The 21,352-nt window shown below is 43.5% G+C and overlaps 1 long non-coding RNA gene across 2 annotated transcripts; it reads right to left on the bottom strand.

The window, feature by feature from the left end:
* Positions 1 to 5,276: 5,276 nt before the first annotated feature.
* On the bottom strand, positions 5,277 to 19,980 carry LOC140515688 (uncharacterized). Of its 2 annotated transcripts, none has more exons than XR_011971135.1 (4): positions 19,868 to 19,980; positions 10,212 to 10,292; positions 6,811 to 6,896; positions 5,277 to 5,496 (listed from the first exon to the last, which is right to left on the bottom strand). It is a non-coding gene; the product is annotated as an uncharacterized lncRNA (long non-coding RNA). The 2 variants fall into 2 exon arrangements; XR_011971136.1 differs by having other exon boundaries at positions 5,277 to 5,458; positions 19,868 to 19,975.
* Between the last annotated feature and the right edge of the window lie 1,372 nt (positions 19,981 to 21,352).

Genomic DNA, 21,352 nt, shown 5'->3' with positions numbered 1-21,352 from the left:
ATCAGCATGCTGGAACAGTCTGCTGGCTCAGAGACAGAACTGTAGACTCCACTCTGGTCTGACACTCCTGCCAGTGTTGTTCCTCAGCAATCTTCAGACTGGGCTGGAGGCTGGAACTGAGACCCCACATTGCTCCTGGGGTCTCAGCTGCTACCTACTTCTCAACTTTCTCCTTGCTCAGTGCACAGCATAGGGTCACTGATACCTCCTCACCCTGAAACAATTCCAATAGGCTCAGGTTCTGTCCTCAGTATGCCCTGGATCTGTAACTTGGAAGTACATGGTTAGCAACAGACCTGCCAGTTGATACCTATTCCTCTGCCTTTCACAAGGTTCAGCCCTTCTCTGCTGCATCTGAAACTTCTTCCTACCCTGGTACAAAACTTCTACTTGAGCTGAAAAGCTCACAGTGGTTGTTCCTGGTCTGACCCTGACCCTAGCATCCACAGATGTCTCTGTCTGTATCTGACGACCTGTGCTGGAAAGTGATGCATTAAGACTTTTTTCTTGGATTTCTCAATCAGGATTTGGTCTGGTGAGTTTTTTGGATCTGTGAATGAATTATGGTTTCCCCTCCTGCTCCACCATCTTTACTCTGCTTCTGTCTCTCTCTGTCCTGTCTGTCTGTCTGTCTGTCTCTGTCTAAAGCAAGTGGTAGGAAATGGACATAGGTGGTTTCATGTTGAATCTTTTTTGTATATCATGCTCTGTGTATGGAAATGCTTTTTTGTATGTGCTTATCTTCCACATGAAGACAAAATAAAACAAAATAACATGGTATGTCAGTTCTAAGATATCTTAGAACACAGCATTTAAAGATGGGAAGGAAAATAGAGTGATAGTGGGCATGGAGTAGGGGCCAGGTATGACAGTACTCCTGGGCACACTTGGCCCACAGTCTATGGATAGCAATGCTTGGAACCAGAATGCTGGAAGGGGGGAAAACTTCAGAAGAGAGAACTTAGAATTTCTGTGCAGGGAAGGGGGAAACTTAGGGGTCCTGGAGTGCAAAACCCAAAACTAATTTTATGGAGTAGAGACCTGAGGTTGAGGGAAGAGAAGGAACTTGCCCGAGGTCACAGAAGCTTGTCAGAGGCAGGATTAGAACCCAAGTCTTTTGAGTGCAGAGGATCAGGCAGAGAACCAAGATGAGGGAAGCGAAGAAGTGCTGATGAAGGTTGCAGGCAAGTACTTTACAAATATTGTCTCATTTGATCCTCACAACACCCCCGAAAGGTAGGTGCTATTGTTATCCTCATTTTACAGTTGAGGAAACTGAGGCAGCCAGAGGTTAAGTGACTTGCCCAGGCTTACAGAACTAATGCATGTCCGAGGCTGGATTTTAACTCAGGACTTCTGACTTCAGGTCTAGCCCTCCCTCTACTGGACTTCCTAGCTGCCAGGGCTCTTTTCACTGGACCAGGCTGCCTCCCCATGTATAAGGCAGAAGAAGACAGCAAAGGGCAGGGAACAGGGAATCAAGACGATGATAAGATCAGCTCACACATCTCTCTAGCACTGGAGGATTTATAAATGTAAACAAAAACTTTGTCCCCATTTTACAGAGGAGGAGATGGAGTCAGCAGAGACTGAGGTTTAAGGTCCAGCTCAGATACAAGCTGTATTCCTTGCATGAGGACAGAAATAAGTCGCTCACATGTATGTAGTCCTTTAAAGTATGCAAATTGCTCTACAGACTCTGTCTCACTGGGACCTCACAGAAACCTACCAAACTAGCTGCAATTGTATCAGTAGCTCCATCTTACAAGTAGCCCAGAGAGGTCAATGGACTTTACTATGGTCATCCATCTTTCTTCTGACCTCAGAGCCAGTGCATTTTCTGATTTTCCACACAGGCTCTCGAATACCAAAGCTTGACAACGTACTGTCTCAATAGTGGCAGGCCCCCTAAAGTTCAGAAGGAGCTGAGCATGGTAACAAAATGAAAGAATTGTGAAAAAGTATCTTTACCTTTACTATGGAGAAAAGAAGAACAATTAAGGCCAAGACCCCAGCACAGGGGGTCCCATGAATAGGAGACTGATAATTAATGAAAGTTGCAGAGGTTACTTCTTGACTTTGATTCCACTTTCTTGGCCCAGGAATGTGGCCTCTGGTCAGGGAAGTACAGAGCAAAAATGGTCCTTAAGGGACAGCAAAGAAAGTCAAGGTAGAAGATGGTAAGAAAGTGGCCAGCTGCCCTTGATGAAATCAGGTCGCTTGGCCCAGGTGAACTCCATCCCACAATTAGGGAGAGCACTGGCAGGTGTGAGTTGCTGTCAGAGGGAAGGGGTGTGGTGGGCTGTAGTGAGGGAGATGCCTGGGAGGGAAGAAGACCTGCGAGGCTGGGGTGGGAGGGATCCACAGTGGCCAGATATTCTCCTGGGAAAATTTCAACACTGTGTGCTGAAAGAACTGGCAGCTGTGATGGCTGAACAGCTAAGTGTCAGTGACATTTGAAAGGTCATGGACACCAGGAGAAGTACCCCAGGCCTGAAGAACACCAAAGGTCCTCCTGATTTTCCCATAAGGGGAGCGAATAGCATCTGCAAACTAAGCCACTGAGTGTGGCTTTGACTGCTGACAAAATTTTAGACCAGATGATGAGAGGGATGGCTGTGTAAGGCATTAGTCTGAGTCAGATTTCAGCCCACATGCTCAGAAAGGGCCCATGTGGGACAGTGACAGCTGGTGTTTAGAAGGCAGACCTGCCTATTCGTACCTGACTGAGCCTATGTTGTAGGAAACTGAGGGCAGGGACAGCTGGGGAGCCTGAGAATTAGGAAGCTTTTTCAGGAGAGGCCTGGGGATGCTCATAGGCCCCAGGATACTGCAAGTCTCCATGATGAGCATCATACAGGGGCCTGGAGCACCTGAGTGAGCCCAGGGTGCTTGTTAGGATAACAATAGGGATAAGGTGTGGATGTGTGATTGAAATGGGAAAATCCCTCTCTCAAATGTGACTGACAACTTCTCAGCAACTTTATACTCTTAGTTACCTAGTACACTGGGAGTTTCAGTGGCTTGTCCAGGTTAATACAGAAAAGGTATGGCAGAGAGTTGAGGAATAAACTCCAAAGATGGCCTCCCAGGACATCCATCCCTGCCCTGAGGAACTGGTGAAGGCAATGAACATTCTCTTCTAGCTGAATGAGAGGTGGCCATCTCCCCCAAGTTAGTAGTGTTCTGTATCTCTGAAATGAATTTGTCTTATCTGACATTCCCTGCTCTGTGTTCTTGGAGTATGTCTGTGGTAGACCAGTAAGCTCTCTGAGAGGGTGCTTAGGGTGTGGGATATTTATATCCCCAGTGCTTCACATACAGCAAATGCTTCATGCAAATTTATTAATTGGAATGGAGTGCAGTTAGTAGGTCAGAACCAAGAGCGTTTTATCAGTGGAAATGTTGATAAACAAGGTACCTTGCCATCCTCCCTGCTGCTGCTACTAACACCTCTTGGGTTTCTGGTTTCCACCTATTAGATTGTGAGGTCCTTGAGAGCAGGAATTCTCTCTCTTTTCTATTTGTAGGCAAAGCACTTAGCACTGTGCTTAGCCTATAGTAAGAACTTAACTTTTTTTTTTCACTTACCCAGTCACTAAAGACAGGAATTTAAGTTTAAGGTCACTAGGGGATAGGGCTGGGGGTTAGTAAGGCCGTAGTGCTAGTGCCACAAATGCAGTTGTGAGGAGAATCCAATTGACATCCCCCTGCTCTTGAAGAGGAGGAGGCCGGAAGGTTAAATGTGACAGTGATGAGAAAACCTGGAAGCCATCTTGGAGAAAAAGACTGGACCATCCTCAATGACCCTATACACCAGGTGTTAGAAATGCTGCTATACCTGTTTTATGATTATTATCGATAATCAAAACAGCTAGTATTTATATAGATCTCTTGAAGATTCAAAGTACTTTGAAAATGTTATGTAATTTGATACTTACCATATTCCTGACAAGAAGGTGATGTTGTTAACCACATTTTACAGAAGAGGAAGCTGAGGATGAAAAGGTTTCAGTGTTTGCCCTTGATCAGGCAGTCAGTCAGTCATCAGGCACTTATCATTAAACACTTGCCATGTGTCAGTCACTGTGCTCAGCCCTAAGGATACAAAGAAAATGGGAAAAGAGAGTTCCTGCCCTCAAGTACTCACATTGGAGTGGGGAAGACAACAGGCAAATTGCTAGCTACAGCCATACAAAATTATAGACCTTGTACGAAAATGGAAGGGGATCACAGAGGAAAGAGGATCACAGAGAGGAGGGGATCATGGGGGAAGACTAACAGTAGAGGGTGAAAAGCAAACTGGAACAAAGGTGAGGTTTGAGCAGAGTCTTGAGGGAAGCCAGAAGGTAGAGATGAGGAAGGAGAACATTCCAACTATGGAGAACATCCACTGAAAAGGCATGAAGTCAGAAGATGGGTATATGGGGGGCAGGAAGCTTCAAGGCCACTGGAAAGATGGGAAGAAGTCAGGTTGTGAAGAGCTTTAATGACGAACAGAAGATTTTTCTATTTCCTTCTGGAAGTGATAGGGAGCCACTGGAGTGTACTGAGTAGAGGTGTGACATGTCAAGAACTGAACTTTAGGAAAATCCTTTTGGGAACTGAGGAGAGGATGGGTTGGAGGAGGTAACTACCTGACAAAGCAACCAAATGACTACTGCAACAGTCCAGGTGTGAGGTGATAAGAGCCTGCACCAGCATGCCAGCTGGGCATGGAGAGAAATGTAAGTACACAAGAGATGTAAATGTAGAATGAACAGGACTCAGCAACACATTGGACTGTGGGGGGCAACTGAGTGAGGAGCTGAGGGAGGATGGAGGTAGCAAGCCTGGGTGATTGGGAGGACACTGGTACCCTCAATAGTAGTAGAGAAATTGGAAAGAAAGAAGAGTTGAGGTGGGGAAGAGATGCATTCTTTTTTGAATTTCCTGAATTTGAGATGTTGATGGGGCCTCCTTTTTGAGATGTCCAAGCAGTAGTGAATTAAGTTGTGGGAACTGAGTAAATAGAGGAACTGGCAAGTTAGGGTCTTCTAGGGGGCATCAGTATGTAGGCTGTAGTCCTCTAGCCTGCTCCTGGGATGTCACTTATTTCTGGTCTTGTTCCTTGCCTGGTACACAGATGAGCCAGCTCTGATTTCTAGACACTGGCGAGAGCAGACAGGAGACTGTCCCTCTAAGACATGAGATGATGTTCGCTACTAGCCCTTCCCTGTTTTCTACACTGTTAGAGGAGAGACAAAGATCTGACATACCTCACAGGAGTCAAATCATCCAGTGATCATTTATGCCATTTATTTTCCAATGAAGATCCATCCAGCTCTCTCCACAGTCCCATATTATCGTATATGTTTTATGTCCAATTACATACAAGAAGATCTAATGCCCATAAAATCCTCATCTTCTGGGATTAATGGTGGTGCATACAGGGGTTTGATAAGAGGTTAGGATCCCTCTAGAGTTGAAGGAGACATAAGGAGGCTTCATGAAGACCTGAAGGACAAAGGGATGGCCAGGGTGAAAGGGAGAGAAGGGCAAAAACTGCTCCTGTTTGGATCTCTAACATGCAAGATGCCCCTGTGTGTGCACAAGTTTGCAAAAACCAAGACTCCAACATTTTATGGACGTGCTCTGAGACCAAATCAAAATGAGATCTCACAATCTCTGACTACCCCATCACACTACTGCTCTTAGAGGAAGACATTCAGGGTGGCACCAAGGTCTCTGCCCTCTCCCCTGACCTCACTCTATTTGAGACCAAACATAGTTGTCCAAGTGGCTGTCTCTAACACATTCTACTCCTCCCAACTTAATGGGTGGTATGGATCCCAGGGTAAGGGTGTGTGAAAGACAGGTGTTGACATAGGAACTGCTGGATGCCAGAGTCCTCAGGCACACATCTCAGTTCAGCAGTCCTCTTGGGACATCATGGACAGGGGCACTTGGAGACTGACCATAGATTACCTCAGCCTGAAAAGAGAAGTTGATTTGGTGACTCTGGTGGTCCTTGATCTTGTGACTATTAAAGAAATGCTAGGTGTCATTCTTAGAGACTGGTATGTAGTGGCCTATTTGACCACTGCCTTCCTCTCAGGTTCTACTCAGGTGGAAGACTAGGACCATTTTGCTTTTACCTGGCTAGGCATGTAATACTCTTTCATGGTCCTATGACATGGCCATATTCACAGCCCTGTGAGTTGCCACTAGTGGTGGCTGTTGTTTGTCCTTTGTTCTCGAAGAGGACCATGACATCAAGAAGGTGATGCCATGACCAAGAATTATCCTTCATCAAAAGGAAGTAATATATTCAGAGCTAAGCCAGGCCTGACCCAAGGCAAGTTGGCCACCTATGTTAGATTTCTGCTTAGTAACAGTCTGCCACAGAAGCTAGTCTTACTGGGTCTCCAATGAAACCCTCTCTTGTAACCTGGGGTCCTTGGTTAGCTGATCTCCTGAAAGGAAGAAATATCTAGTTCACAGATGGCACAGCCTTCCTCAAAAATGGTCCAAGTTATTGAAGTGCCACGGCACTATAGTCAGTAGATAGGCTAGTCTATACCACCCACAGCTCCATCTAGTCTCCCCAATGGTGAACAATAGGCAGGTGTTCTGCTGCTTGTGTGGTCTACCACAAAGGAACCATTTCTCTTCACTGATTCCTATGCAGTAGTTAATAATCTTGTGTGGCAAGATCAGAGGTAATCTATCAACTGAATGATCAGGTCGTTTGCCTGGGGAACATCACTGTAGAGATGCAGTAGATCTCTTCCAAGCTTAACAACTAGACACTCTATATAAATCACTTACCTTGGCAGTATACTTTCCAGGGATGTCCACATAGATTATGAAGTTGACGCACAGATTGTCAGAGCTAGTTCAGTGTTTGAGAGGCTCTGAAGGAAAGTGTGGGAGAGAAAAAGTATTAGAGTGCTTATCAAACTGAATGTCTGCAGAATCATTGTGGTGACCTTATTACTGTATGCCTATGAAACCTGGAAAGTATACCAGAGCCATGCCAGGAAACTGAATCACTTCCATTTGAATTGTCTTAGGAAGATTCTGAAGATTACCTGGCAAGGTACTAGACATTGAGGTCCTTTCTTGAGTTAAACTGCCAAGCATTCAAACTACTTCAGAGAGGGTAACTCCTGATGGCCTGGCCATGTTGTTTGGGTGCCCAAAGTACATTTACCTAAAAGACTGTTTTAAGGAGAATTCACACAAGACAAGTATTCACATGGAGGTCAGAAAAAACAATACAAGGACAGTCTCAAGGTCTCTCTGAAGAGCTTTGGAATTGATTGTGAGACATGGGAGATGCTGGCACAGGACTGTGCACCATGATGTTCCTGTATCAAAGAAGGTGCTGTACTCTGTAAGCCAAGCAAAATTACAGTAACTCAAAAGAAATGTGAGATGTGCAAATTTAGAGACATATTCACTGCAAATGTTCATATAGACTATTTGTGCCTGACTTATGGGAGATAGAACCTTCCAAGCTGGTATTGGCATGATCAGCCACAGTCAGACATGCTTGACCCCAACAGATGTAATTTTGGTCCTCTTTGAGAATGAAGGACAACAACCAATCAACTAATCTCTGAAGAAAGTACTCTTCCCAAAAGAATCACTGACCAGGATGCTCACCCTGATGCTTATTCCAAGCAATAGCACAATTTTCACATCAGTAGTGAAATGATCAGTTTGATTCTTTTTTTAAAAAATTAATCCTATTTACAATTAATTGATTTATGTCATGTTACTGCCTAAGTCTTGGTTCGTTGTCTTTCCACTTAATTCAGAAATTCAGCTAGCCTGTAATGAGTTGAGTTGAAAAATCTAGTTCTCTGGCTAATCGCTGTTTTTTTCTTGCCTCAAGTAAATCTTTGTTTGAGGGATGAGAATCGACACCAGGGAGTCAGGTCTAGTATCTTTACACCACCATGCTGTCCTTCAAGGATGTTTGGTTTGCTATCCAAAGATGTTTGGTTCACAATCTCTAACCTTGCAGGTAGACTCAAACAATGAACATTTCTTAGCACAGGAAGAAAGGAAGGAGTTGTTGTTAGCCTCCCATTCCTAATTTCCAAACAATCATATTGTCCCTTAGGCTTCAATTCTGTAACCAATCATATCGATTTCCCCATTCATGAAGCTGAGCTCTTTAAAGTAATCATATCTTGTTCCCTGTCTAGGAAGTCCTGTTCTTTGTACTCCTCTGTACTCCCCAAAATTGTAAAAGGGAGCTGTCCATTTCATTGAGATTCTTAGCTGTATTGAGGAAGCTAAAATCTTATTTATTGATAAATTTGCACCTTACTAATAAATTGATCATGCTCAGAACTTCTTGCCTTAATTTACCTTATTTTGACCTTAATAGCAGTCACTTCAAAATAAGCAAAACTGAAACATATGAGTATTCCATGTCCCATCTTACCCACCAGCAGCAGGGACTGTGGAACCATGGAAAGGTCTCCTCAAGCAAGTCCTAAAGGCACAGGACCCTAAGCAAAGCCTGAAATACTGCATCAGCAGAGTCACTCACAAGAGCAGCCTTCAGTTCTAAGAAATGGATGGTCATCCCTCCCTTATCTTCTAGCAAACTCAGTATCAGGGAATGGAGAATAAGGTAAAGAACATAGAAAGTTAGCATTGGAACTCATAGTTCAGAGAACAGATGTTTCTGGTTGTATACATTCACATCCAGATGTTCCTCTATTCTTGCCCACCAAAAGCATAAGAAAATGGGGGTTGCATCTTCTTTATGTCAGGCCTCACAGAAACTGAGGGGAAGGCAGCAATTGAGATGCCATAAATCTTCCCAGTCACCTTATTACAATCATTCTTACAGAACAGGTGCCCATAGTATTTTCTTTCCTCAGAATCTTTAGCTTTTTTTCCAAAGCTCCTAATCTGCAACCAGTGGAACCCACAAGGAGCAGGCACGTTAGTAAGAATCAGACCCTGTGTTCATTCCTCCACCTTCCACCTCCCATTCCTCACCTCAGAGGTGAGTGGACTAGTATGGTGGAAAGATGCAGGGAGTGAGAGGTGGGTTCCCAAATAGACAGTGGTTCCGGCATAGGTAACACTCTGAAGATAATGAGAGAGGATGTTTACATAAGTGGGACAAAAAACTTGACCATCAGGGACACATGAGGAATGGGATGAAGGGGAAGGCAAGAACCATGAGCCAAGTCTGCACCTCTTTCTCTGCTTCTGTCTCCTTACATGTGACACAGACTACACCTGACTTTGGATAGGAACATCCCAGTTGCTATCATCTGCCTCCTGCTCTTCCTCCTGATGGATGACTTGTTTTACCTGATTTGTGATCTGTCCCACTGGCTCACCACTGGTAAGCCCCACTCACCTTACTATGAAGATGGTATTCAGGTTTATGATACTTCTGGGTCAACCCTGGTCTGATTTCTCCAGGGTGCTCTATCACAAAACCAGAATACACTCATGAGACTGGTCACCTCTGCCATGAAATTCATGGCCAGTTGGTTGTTCTGCTCAGCCCCAGGAATACCAGATGGAAAGATCCAAGACTTTCCACTTAACTCCTCAGTGTCCACCCCTTCAACCAAGAGCAGGTTTTAGCTTCCAGTTATGAATCTCAAGTCAGGAGTCCAACCCATGGAATGTCAGCCCATGAGGCCACTGATCTGGGATGGAGCAGGGAGTTTGGACACAATAAGTAGATAGCTGAAAGGCAACGAATACACCACTTTTACGTTCAGCTTTCCAAATGGCATCTTGGAAGTGTTTAGCCATATCAGTGTCTATTGTGTTCCCTGCCCCTCACTCAGGCCTCCTCCATAGTTTGGGAGAAAATGAGGGTCAGAACTGAAACATCATCCTTGTGCAACAAATTACTCCCATCTCTGTAAGTGTTCAGTCATAGACTTCCTGAATGGAGAGGCAGTTCCCCTAATAGCATGGGCATTCTCTTCTCCAGATACTAGTATTTAAATAAGTTCTCTTTCCTACCATGTACCTAATACAACCAGGTAAATATGTAATAGCATACCCTCTCACTATGTCCTCTTCTCCCTAACAAGGATACTAGGGAGGCCAGACCATTTACCATACCCAAGGGTCCCCTGAATCCTGAATATCTTGACTACACAGGGTCTGTAGGGACAACATTCCAAGGGGTATTGAAGACATTGAGTTCCATAGATTTGTCAGGATCTTCTTACCTTAAGGCTTTATGAGGTAGAATACACGATCTGCAACTTTTCAGCCACCATAGCCAGTGGAATGGATAAGGCTATCACTGCCTAGGAGAGAAAAAAAGGCCTTAACTCCCTGGTATTGATAATTTAAATTACTGTATTACCCTGGGTTATCTGCCAGCTAGTGGAAAAGGTGTCTATAACCCTGAACAATGCCTCTTTTTACTTTTTTTTCCAGCGAAGAAGTAGAACAATCTCTCAAGGAGATAACAGAACAGGCTCTGCCAAGGAGACAGAGCCATGGTATTTGTTCTGGTAGTCTGGGGTAAGCTCTTGGGGAGGGTGGCTCAGATGCCTTCTACAATCAGCCACCACAATCCTCATCCTAATGCCATTTTATTAATACTGCTCCAATGTGCCCTGAGATGTAACCAATGGATCCCACCTCAACCACTTGATATGTGATCGGTGGAAGTTCAGTTTCCAAGATGGTAAGGATTATGGTGAGCTAGGCCAGGATACTGAGACTGTGAGTATGGACTGAATAGCCACAGAAGTCTATGGCTCCACTCCCCTAAGCTTGCTCCTGTTTGTTACATAACACTGGTATGTTAAAGGCTTAACTCCTCCCAATTGTAATAAGAATGGGCTGCTGAAACTCTCTTATAAATTTGCCAGTGAGGCACAGTTATAATTTTGCCTTTTTCATCCTGAGTAAGCCTTCTTGGTTGAATTCAGGGACCTCTATTTTGCTACAGGTACTTATTCTCATGAGAATAATCCCTGAGTAAATTTATATTTATCTGGCCATATCTTTTATGCTGTACTAATCATGAAGGCAATGTGCATTCAAAATCGATTCTAATTTTGCATGACAAAAGCTGCCACCTCCCTTCTTGGCCATTAGCTCTCATGATTCTCACTCTCCTCCAGTTGCCAAGTTTTGTCATTATTACCTCTTCAAAGTATTTTGCATCCATCCCCTTCTCTCCATACACACAATCTCATTACTTCTCATCTGAACTATTACAATAACCTACTAATTCGACTTCTTGTATCGTTTTCCCCCTCTCTACTCCTTCATCAACTCAGCTGCCAAAGGGATATTCCTAAAGCACTGATCAATAAACTAAACCTCTTCAGTGAATTCCAGGAGCCTCGGGTACATCAAGAATCAAATAGACTTGTCTATGTCTTGTAAAGTCCTTTAAACCCTAACTACATCCTACCTTTTTATCTTTATTATATAATATTTCCCTTTGTGTGCTCTACTGTTTAATCAAATTGACCTACCTGTTGTCCTTACAACAAGGAAATATCATTATAAAACACTTCATTTCCCATCTATTGTTGCTGTTCAGTCATTTAGCAAAGATACTGAAGTGGTTTTCCATTTCTTTCTCCAGCTCAGTTTAAAGATGAGGAACTGAGGCAAACAGGGTTAAGTAATTTACTCAAGGTCACACAGCTCCAGCATGTGCTCTGGTGGGTCCTGACCCCAAGTCTTTTTGGCTCTGAAGTTAGCAAGCATTCTATTCACTAATCCACACTGTTGTTGTTTTTCAGTCATTTCAGTTGTGTCTGACTCTTTGTGACCCCATTTGGGGTTTTCTTGTCAGAGATGATGGAGGGGTTTGCCATTTTCTTCTCTGGTTCATTGTGCAGATAAAGAAACTGAGGCAAACAGGGTTAAGTGATTTGACAGGGTCATATAGTTCATAAATGTCTGAGGCTGGATTTGAACTCAGATATTCCTGAATCCACGCCCAGCACTCTATGCACTGCTGCACCACCTAGTTGCCTCTATATGCACTATATACCCCTGACTGGTGCGACGTAAACATTTAATAAATGCTTGTTGACCAATTAATTGCCATTGAGAAACATAGCACAGTTTGTCTTTGACATCTAGTGGTCTTTTCAGATATTGCAGCTTTTTAAAAAAGGGTTTCATTTTTAGTGTGCCATCTCCTGATTACCTCCTACTACCACACTCTGTCACATTACAAACCAATTAGATTTTAGCTTAAGTAGCTACTCATTTCTGGTTTTGAGAGGCAAAATGGAATTAAATAAAGTCCTGAATTCAAGAAATTCAGTGGGCAATATGTTTCTTAAATGTAAATAGAATTTCAGACTAATTCATCAAAATTAGAATTAACTCTTAAATTCCATCATATCAAAGGTCATCAGCTATAAGATAAGCCTGCATAGCTGTGGAGATACGACTGAACTGGTTTCACGCTGTTAATCACATAAGATATGGATGTTCTCCACTCAGAAGAACAAAATTTGGAGGCAATAAATACAAGAATATGGCTGACATTCTTTGAAACAAATTCATTAAATAAATATCAAAAGTTTGACTGAGACTTTACCAGTACTTAGTCAGGTATGCAAACAAGTGCTTGCAAAGGTACCCAGGGTTAGTTAAAAATATAATTAATAACCCTTGAGTATAAAAAATCAGATAGTAGGCCTACAGCTATAATCATTTTACTCAGTAGTTGAGCAGGGATTCAAAACTGGTTCCTCTACTTCCAAATCTAGTCTTTCTGTCCCTACATCATGTTCTCCATTCTCCTTCAACTATGGCACCCCATTCTGAACAAAGTCATCTCTCTCTTAATGTCAAGCTTCTTGAATACATGATCTATGTAAGCTGGCACCATTCCCTCTTTACCCACTCACTCCTTTAAGGCCCTAGTTGAATCACAGGATCATAATCATAGATCTAGATCTGGAAAGGATCTCATTTGACAAAGAAAGAAACTGAAGGCCATAGTGGTCAAATGACTTGTCTGAGATCACACAGCTAGACACTGTCTGAGCCAGAACTTGAACACAGGTCTTCCTGACTGTAAATTCAGTGCTCTGTCTTATAGATACTGTTGCCTCATATATTCTCATCTATTTTTATCTGTCTAGAAGTTCTAAGATCAGAAACACAAGGGATTGGTTTCTTTTTTAAATGCTAAAAGAAAGAGAATTTCCCTAAAACCTAAAGTTTCCTCTATGAAGCTTTTAATATATTTAGTTATTGGCCTGAATTAAATTCTTTGACTTTCTATTTATATTATACTCTATCCTGAAGGTGTGAACTCCCTTACCCCTGGCTGAAATGAAAGGTTTAAAACTACTTGAATAGTAGTTTAGTTTATGAGATATAAACAGATACAAAAGTCACTTCAGCACCAAAGATGGTGGAAAGCTCCCATAGGCATCCTATCATGGAAACAACTGAATTCAATAATACTTATGCATCAGAGGGGACCTGTGATGACATGGTAGCACTACTACCCTATTGTTTTCAGGAAAAACATTCTGTCTACAAGAGTATGATGGGAAAAAAATCTTTCTCACCCGCCACCAAGTATGAAGGTTACCATAACCATCAGTGTATCGATTATTGTCATCACAAAGTTAAAAAACAGACAGTGTATAACACTTGGGTCCAGTGCAATCATATCTCAGAAAAAAACTCCTTCTTCCTACAAGTGCTGTTCTAAGAAACAGAATAATGGAACACATGGGTCCAGTTACCATTTGCTGCTGGATGACCAGTCTCAAAACACCATGGAACCATTGATAGTGAATATACTATGCTTATTAGAGAGCCAATGTGAATTTAACCAGAATATTTTGCTCTAGCATCTGTTTTAAGGCCTGGCAGGGGTCGGATTTCGAGAAACTTCTGGATTGACTGACACTAGCCAAAGAAAACATCACATGGGCTGAAGGGCCAAATAGTTTGGTGTAAACAGGAGTCAGAGAAGGAAAAAAAAATCTTAAAGACCTTTGTAGAAGAGGGTCAATTGTGATAATTAGCAAAGATTTCTTAGTCTCAAAAACTGAAGAATTGCTAAGAGGATGATGAAAAAAATCTCAGGAGTTTTTTATTTATTAGATTTTAGGTAGATTCACTCTAGAAATAAAAACAAAAACATTTGTTGAGCTCCTACTACCTGCCCAATACATGATTAGGTTTTGTGCAGGGGTGGGAGAAGAAGACAAAGGAAGGGTGGAGATTAGAGGAACAGCATACCTTGGAAAGTGTTGACTAAACTCCACTCCCAGAACCAAATGGACTTGCTCTCTTGTTCTTTCCATTTCCCCTCATCTTTGAGTCAGTGTAGACTGCTTCACCAAATTAGACACTGATTTTATATACTAACACTCTACACATGGACATGGATATGTGGGCTTCGAAAAGAGAAAGTGAGTATTAGAAACAGGGCCATTTTGTGGTAGAGTGGAAGGAGCTTGGGTTTAGAGTCTAAGAGGCCTGGGCTCAAATTCTGCTTCTGTCACTGAGGATCTGTGTCACCCTGAGCAAGTCACTTAAGGCCTCTGAGCTTCATTTCCCAGATTGGTAAAGTGGGAAAGTTTAATATATGGCCTCTGAGATCCCTTTCACCTCCAAGTCTATGTTCTTATGTATGACCTTAAGCAAGTCATGTCCCCTCTCTGGGACTTAGTTTCATTTCACCTTTATAAAATGGGAGAGTTGCATTAGATAACTTCTGAGTTCCCTATGATTGTATAGCTAATGAACTATGTGCAATGACTGTGGGTCATGTCCCCTCTCTGGGCCTCAGTTTCATCCTTTGTAAAATGATTAGTTCAGATAGCCTCTGAGGTCTGTTCCAGCCCTAGATCTTTGATCTTTTGCATGACCTTGGGCAAGTAACTTGCTCTCTCTTGCCCTCAGTTTCCTTCTCTGTTAAATGAGGGGATTGAACTAGATCAATGATGTCAAACTCAAATAAAAAGAGGGGCTCTAAGCTGTACATAAGGATCCCTGAGGGCTGCATATTGTATTAGTTTTTTAAGTGTTTTAAAAAGTATTTAGTTTAAAATTTAGTTTTAAAAAGTAGTTACCTATGTTTTATTATATTTTAATTGCTTTGTTAAATATTTCTTGAATACATTTTAATCTGGTTTGAGTTATACTATGGAGTAGTTTGGGTTGTGTGTTTGATACCACTCGTCCAGGCAGCCTTTGAGGTCCTTTTCATCAGCAGAGAGGTTAAAGCAAAGACTTCATAGAAAGGGAATTTCACCAGCTTAGGTAGACCATGGGTACCTTGATGACACCACAATAGATAGAGTCCTGGGCCTGGAGTCAGGAAGACTCATCTTCCTGACTTCAAATCCTGTCTAAGACACTTCCTAGCTGTGTGACTCTGAGCAAGTCACTTAACTCTGTTTGCCTTAGTTTTCTCATCTGTAAAATGAGTTGGAGAAAGAAGTGTCAAACCATCCCAGTACCTTTGCCAGGAAAACCTCAAATGGGATCACAAAAAGTCAGTCACAAAGTGACTGAAAGAATGAAATGAGAGACAGCTTTATTCACAATGGAGTACTCCTTTTGGAAAGGGGTGGAGAACATGGTGCAGGGGCAAGAAGATTGAATTTGCAGGTAAAGGATTCAGATTCATATTGCAGCTCTTTTACTGAGTAAAATGACTACAGTTATACCCCTCCTTAGTATATGATTTTTCATATACTCCAGATTATTATAATATATTCTTATTTTTTTTAATTATCCCTGGTTACCAAGGCAAATATTTACCTGAATGCCCAATTTAACACAGGTAAAATCTCAGTTCAACTTTTGACATTTATTTCACACGTTTACTTAGAAACTAAGATTGATCATTTTCTTGTGTTCATTTCATTCATATTTGGCTCTGATGGGTAGTCAACTTTAACATTTTGATAGAATAATCTTGGATAGAGCTGACTGTAAGATATAACTTTAATGTTAATTATTTAGTCTGAATTCCTACTTACATTGAAAGAAATCATCAATCACTTCACTTAGTGAATTCAAGATTTCATTTGGCTCTGTTCTGCTTTCTTTAATCAGGAGTTGAGGTGGTAATATGTATATGCCTCCCTCCCTCCCTCCATCTCTCCCTCCCTCCACCCTACCTCTCTCTCTCTCTCCCTCCCTCTCTCTCTCTCTCCCTCCCTCCCTCTCTCTCTCTCCCTCCCCCCTCCCTCTCTCTCTCTCCCTCCCTCCCTCCCTCCCTCTCTCTCTCTCTCTCTCTCTCTCTCTCTCTCCTCTCTCTCAATATCTCTCTGTATGTACATATGTGTGTGTATCTCCCCGCTAAAATCTGATAAAAGATCAGTTTGCAATGAGTCAGAGTGTAATACAAGGAATGGGACACAAGATGATGGATTAAAGTGTAATATCTGTTTTTGGTCATTAGAGGATGATCTTCACAGGTATTTATTCCTCTCTAGCCTAAAGCTTTCAATAAGGTACAAATATTTTTTAATCCTTATCTAGCCCAACTGTGCTATAATATTTGGCAATATCAATTTTAATCACTAGGTGCCAGCAAAAGACTATGCTATAGTATTTTTAAATATCATTTTTGACTACCAGATGTCATTGAAAAGCTTTATTATAATTTCAAGGGCAATAAATTGGTCAAACTTTAAGTACCACCTAAGTGTCAGGTTCTTCTCTCCATGTTAAAGATCCAAAGACATAAAAAAAGGTTCTTGCCTTCAAGGAAAGCACATCATATTGGTGCAGACACCTTGTACAATTGTCATATATTGGTCCATGCAAAATATATAAAATTCAGAATTTCAAGAAAATAGACATAGGAGAAGATGCCACCCTTCATTCCACTGAAGAGATGAGAGGTCCACTGGTATGGAACACTGCATATATATCCAGATATTTTTGTTGTGTTTTGCTGAATTTTTCTTTTTTAATATTAGTTGCTATATGGGATGGTTTTCTATATACTTTAAATTGCTATACACAAGCTATGGGGAGAAGTTCTCAGAATGAGTGAGAGGGCCGGAATATTCAGCTCTGAAGGGTGATATTCCTTCAATGCCATTCTGTCACCAAGCTCCTGATCCCCTTGCTTACTGAAAATCTCGATCTTCTCATGTGAGTCCCATCTAAAAGAAATTTTAGAATCTCCCTGTACTTCATATCTTTTCCAATGTATCCTGGTGGCATGGAGAGACCATGCTAGAGGAGTCTGGAAGGAGGGATCCAGCTTTCGTGTGTGTGTGTGGGGGGGATGTGAGAAAGAGAGAGAGAGAGAGAGAGAGAGAGAGAGAGAGAGAGAGAGAGAGAGAGAGAGAGAGAGAGAGAGAGAGAGAGATATCTAAGCACCAACCGAGCTAAACTTTGGGAGGCTCCTTATCAGATTGACCACTATGAAATACATTTCTTGGAGCAAAGAAACTTATTAGGATGAGTCTCCTATGGCCTGTTGGAAGGAATGACCGCATGGGAGAAAGTGCCCATCTTCTGAAGTCTAGAGGTATATAGTGACCATATATAGTCCATCTACTAGAATCCCATCATCTTAGGGAAGGATGCCAAATTGCAGAGGGGGCAATGACTTAGGTCACGGAGATGGTAAGTGACTGAGCTCAGATTTGAACTTAGATTCGCTCACTCTAAACCCAGTATTTTGTATTCTGCTTGTCTTAGATCTAATTGAACTGTCATCTTCTTGAGGGAAGGAGCCCTCTTTTCACATTTGAACATCCCCAGCTTCTGACCCTGCATTGGCCCCCAGGTTTGTGCCTTGCATGGAGCTTGTGAATGGCTATTCTCTGATGGGTCTGTTGCTGAGGGGATTCTTGTCCAGAAACACAGGTTGTTATATCATTATTGTTATGCCAAAGGATTTCTATCCCAGAAATAGGAGAGAAAGGAAAGGGAGGCAACTAAGAGGAAGCCTGTGCAAGGACCAGAAATGGCTGAAGTACCCCCCAAGTATGGCAAGTAGCTCTGAACACTAGGCATAGGGGAAGATTGAGCCCTGGGAGAAATAGCCTTCACAGTGAGGTAGGAAAGAAGCCCTGGATTCTAGGCCAGCAAGAGAGGAGCAGGGGCAGGTGGGAGTGGGAGCAAGAGAGGTGAGAAGGGATTTCTCATACCACTCAAAAGAAGGGAGACAGAGAGCAAGGACATGGAGAAAGAGCTTGCCCCAACAAAAGAAAAAACATTGATCCTACCTCAAGGCCTCCAGAGATTCAGAGACTGCAGACGATAAACAAATAATGTCTCTCTAATAAGAGAAAGGTAGAAAATAAATCTGGTGATTAGGAGATCCTGAAGACGTTACAGAAAGAGCCCCATGGGTAGCACAAAGCTGCCATGGGAAAAATCTCTGGGTCCCAGCATCAGGTTCACTATGTAGAAGGGACTGAACAAGGGCACCAGTGTATTTGCTTTTGAAAGAGAGGCTGCCAACTTTCCAGGAGACAAGAGGAAAGAAATGGAGACGCCCCTCCCACAACTGCATCAAAACAGTGCCAAAGCACACAACTCACAGGAGCCTTGAACTGAACAGGAAAGGACTGAGAATCAGTCTCTCATTTCCTACTTGAGACAGTGAATCCTGCCTATGATATCCCTGACAGGAGGCCATTCAATCTCTGCCTGGAGTCCTTCAATAGCAGGAAACTCACTACCTACCAATCTAAGTCATTCTGCTCTGGAAAGTTCAGTTTTTCATTACATTAAGACAAATCTGCATCCCTGTAATCAATCCATTAATCAATCAATTCCAGAAGTATTTACTAAGCACCTAACATATACTGGGAACTTTATCTTTCCCCTTGATTCTAGTTCTCCATTCTGAAACCACACCAAATCTAATCACTTTGCTTTGTGACAACCTTTCCAATATGTGAGGACAGCTACCACTGCCTCCACTGTCCTCTCTTTTCAGAGAGAAATGCCACCCATTTATAGATTCATGCAATTTAGAACTGGCAGGGTGCAATCTCCTTCACTTAATATAAAAGAAAGAGTTCTAGAGAGGGAAGTTCAGTGACTTGCCCAGGGTCTCACAGGCAGAAGGGAGTAGAGCTGGAGTTCAAACCAAATTCTTGATTCTACATTGAGGGCTCCTTCCACCACATAATCCTTCTTTTTTCATCTGTTCCTCATGGGGTGAAGTTTCCTGGCTTCTCACCATCCCCATCAGTCAACGTCCTTCCTAAATGTGGATCCTGGAAGTGATCAGGATGTTCTAGGTGTGGTCTGACCAGGACCACAGAGAGTTGCTTTGATTCTTGGCATGATTATTTTATCTAGCCCTGTGATTTAACTGGTGTGGGGGTAATCCGGTTTGGAGAGTCCTGTCACTGATGTCAATCAGCCATGGATTAGGGAGTTGCCTGGGACACAGAGGGGTTAAATGATTTACTTGTGGTCACATGGCCAAGGCAGTAGATAGGACTTGGACCCAGGTCTTCCAGACTCCAAGACTGACCCTCTATTGTCTACCCCAGACTCCATATCATGCTTATATTAATGCAACCTGAAATCACCCCAGCTAAGACAGCTATGTGGTTAGGCATAGAACACTGGACAAAGAGACACAAACATACACATGCACACACACTACACACACACACATACAAACACAAACACCCCTCTTCCCATCCCACAGACAGGGGAAAGAGGGGTCAGAGCTACCCCCTTACCCCCAAGAGGGGCTAGAGATACTCGCCTCCTTCTATTGTCCCTTAACCCAGCCCTTGCCTCTACTCAGTCTCAGAGAGGCATGGGGAACAGCATGAACTCCCCAGCTCTGGACCAGGGTTGCCCCCTCCCAGGTAACAGAATGGGGAAAGAGCACCAAGGCAGCGGCTGTCGCTTTTATTCCTCCCCCACTTACTGGTAAAGACTTGGAAAAGAGATGGGACAAAAGGCAGAAGCTCTTCATGCTGCTGAGGCGAAGAGCTAGCATCCGGAGCCCAGCCAGGAGCCCAGGGGGCCCACAGAGGTTCTGAGGCAGGATGAGAGCTCTGGAGAAGAGGGGAGGAGAGGGAGGGAACAAAGGCTGTCTGCACTGGGCTGAGCTCTCCCACTTCCCTCCTGTTCTCTCTCTAGGACAAAGCCACCCATTCTTACCCACACCCTCCAATACACTCACGCGGCTACAATAGTCACACACATGCTCATACACACTTTGTCTCAGTCACTCACAACCCTGTGCCTTGTGGGAGAGCTGACTTGGTTCCTGTATCCTCTGGAAACTTGAGTCACTGATGCATCTATCTTGTTACCACGGGAGGTGACAGGAGAGTGACCTTTGCTTACGTGCTCCCTCCTGTAATGAAGCGTGAAGATGTCGTCAAAGACCCTTCCTGTCCCTGATCCATCTTCTCCCCACCCCCTGCCGATAGGGGCTGAAGCCTTTGACAACCCACTCCCATCTCCACAAGCAGCATCAGCTTTCCTGACAAGCACACAGGCTCCCAAGGCTCAAAACTCCAGCAATTTTATTTAAAAGTGAATGAATGAATGAGCATTGGTTAAGTGCTTCCTCACTTTTACCAAGAACCATGCTAAAAGCTGCCTTTACAAGGAGAGTCAGTGCTCTCAAGGACCTCTCACTCTAATTGGGGACAGCAATGCACACAGCAAGGGTAGCTCGCAGTGTGGATGGAAAGGCCAGAGACACTGAGGGTGCCAGGGGCAAATGACAAGACCCAGGACTCCCTAGAACACACCAGGGAGCCTGCCCTGCAGAGTTGGGACCCGGAGGGGACTGCCCCCACCTCCGTTGAGAAGAGGGAGGAGAGCAGGCCTAAGGGTCACAATGGAGCAGGGATTCAGGGCTCCCTGCAACAGGACTGGGGCATGGGAGCATTGGCACAGAGGTTGGGGGATAACACCCTGCTGGGCACCAGCTCACATATGGTTACTACACTTTCTTCCTCCTCCTTCCTCACCCCTCCAAAAACCAGACAATCTCCATGGCTTTCTCCAGGACTGTCCTAGGTTGAGCTCTGGGAGGTGAAGGCCAGGTATGGTTTCCCCATCCACAGCTTGTATCAATGGAGGTTGACAAGCTTCCTGCATCTCTTACCAGGTGACATCAGCCACCAATCCCCATCACTGCTCCTGGTCACCAACTTCCACAATGCTTCCAGACCAAGCCACTTATGCACAAACTCAGAGGGGAACTGCCAGGCAGGCCTAGAGGCCAGGAGGGCATAGGCAGTCTACCCTGGGATCAGAGCCCTTATTTCAGGCTTCACCCTTCGTATGCCAGGCAGCCAGGACAGGACAGAGATCATCTCTGCTCTTCCCACAGATGACACTCACTATCCCAGGGGAGCCTCTCCTCTAGCAACCAATCCATTAGGAAGGGCTC

This window comes from Notamacropus eugenii, chromosome X, assembly GCF_028372415.1.
Source record: "Notamacropus eugenii isolate mMacEug1 chromosome X, mMacEug1.pri_v2, whole genome shotgun sequence".
Lineage (NCBI taxonomy): Eukaryota > Metazoa > Chordata > Mammalia > Diprotodontia > Macropodidae > Notamacropus > Notamacropus eugenii.
Note: the sequence above shows the minus strand (reverse complement) of the source record. Positions and strands in the feature narration are given on the sequence as shown.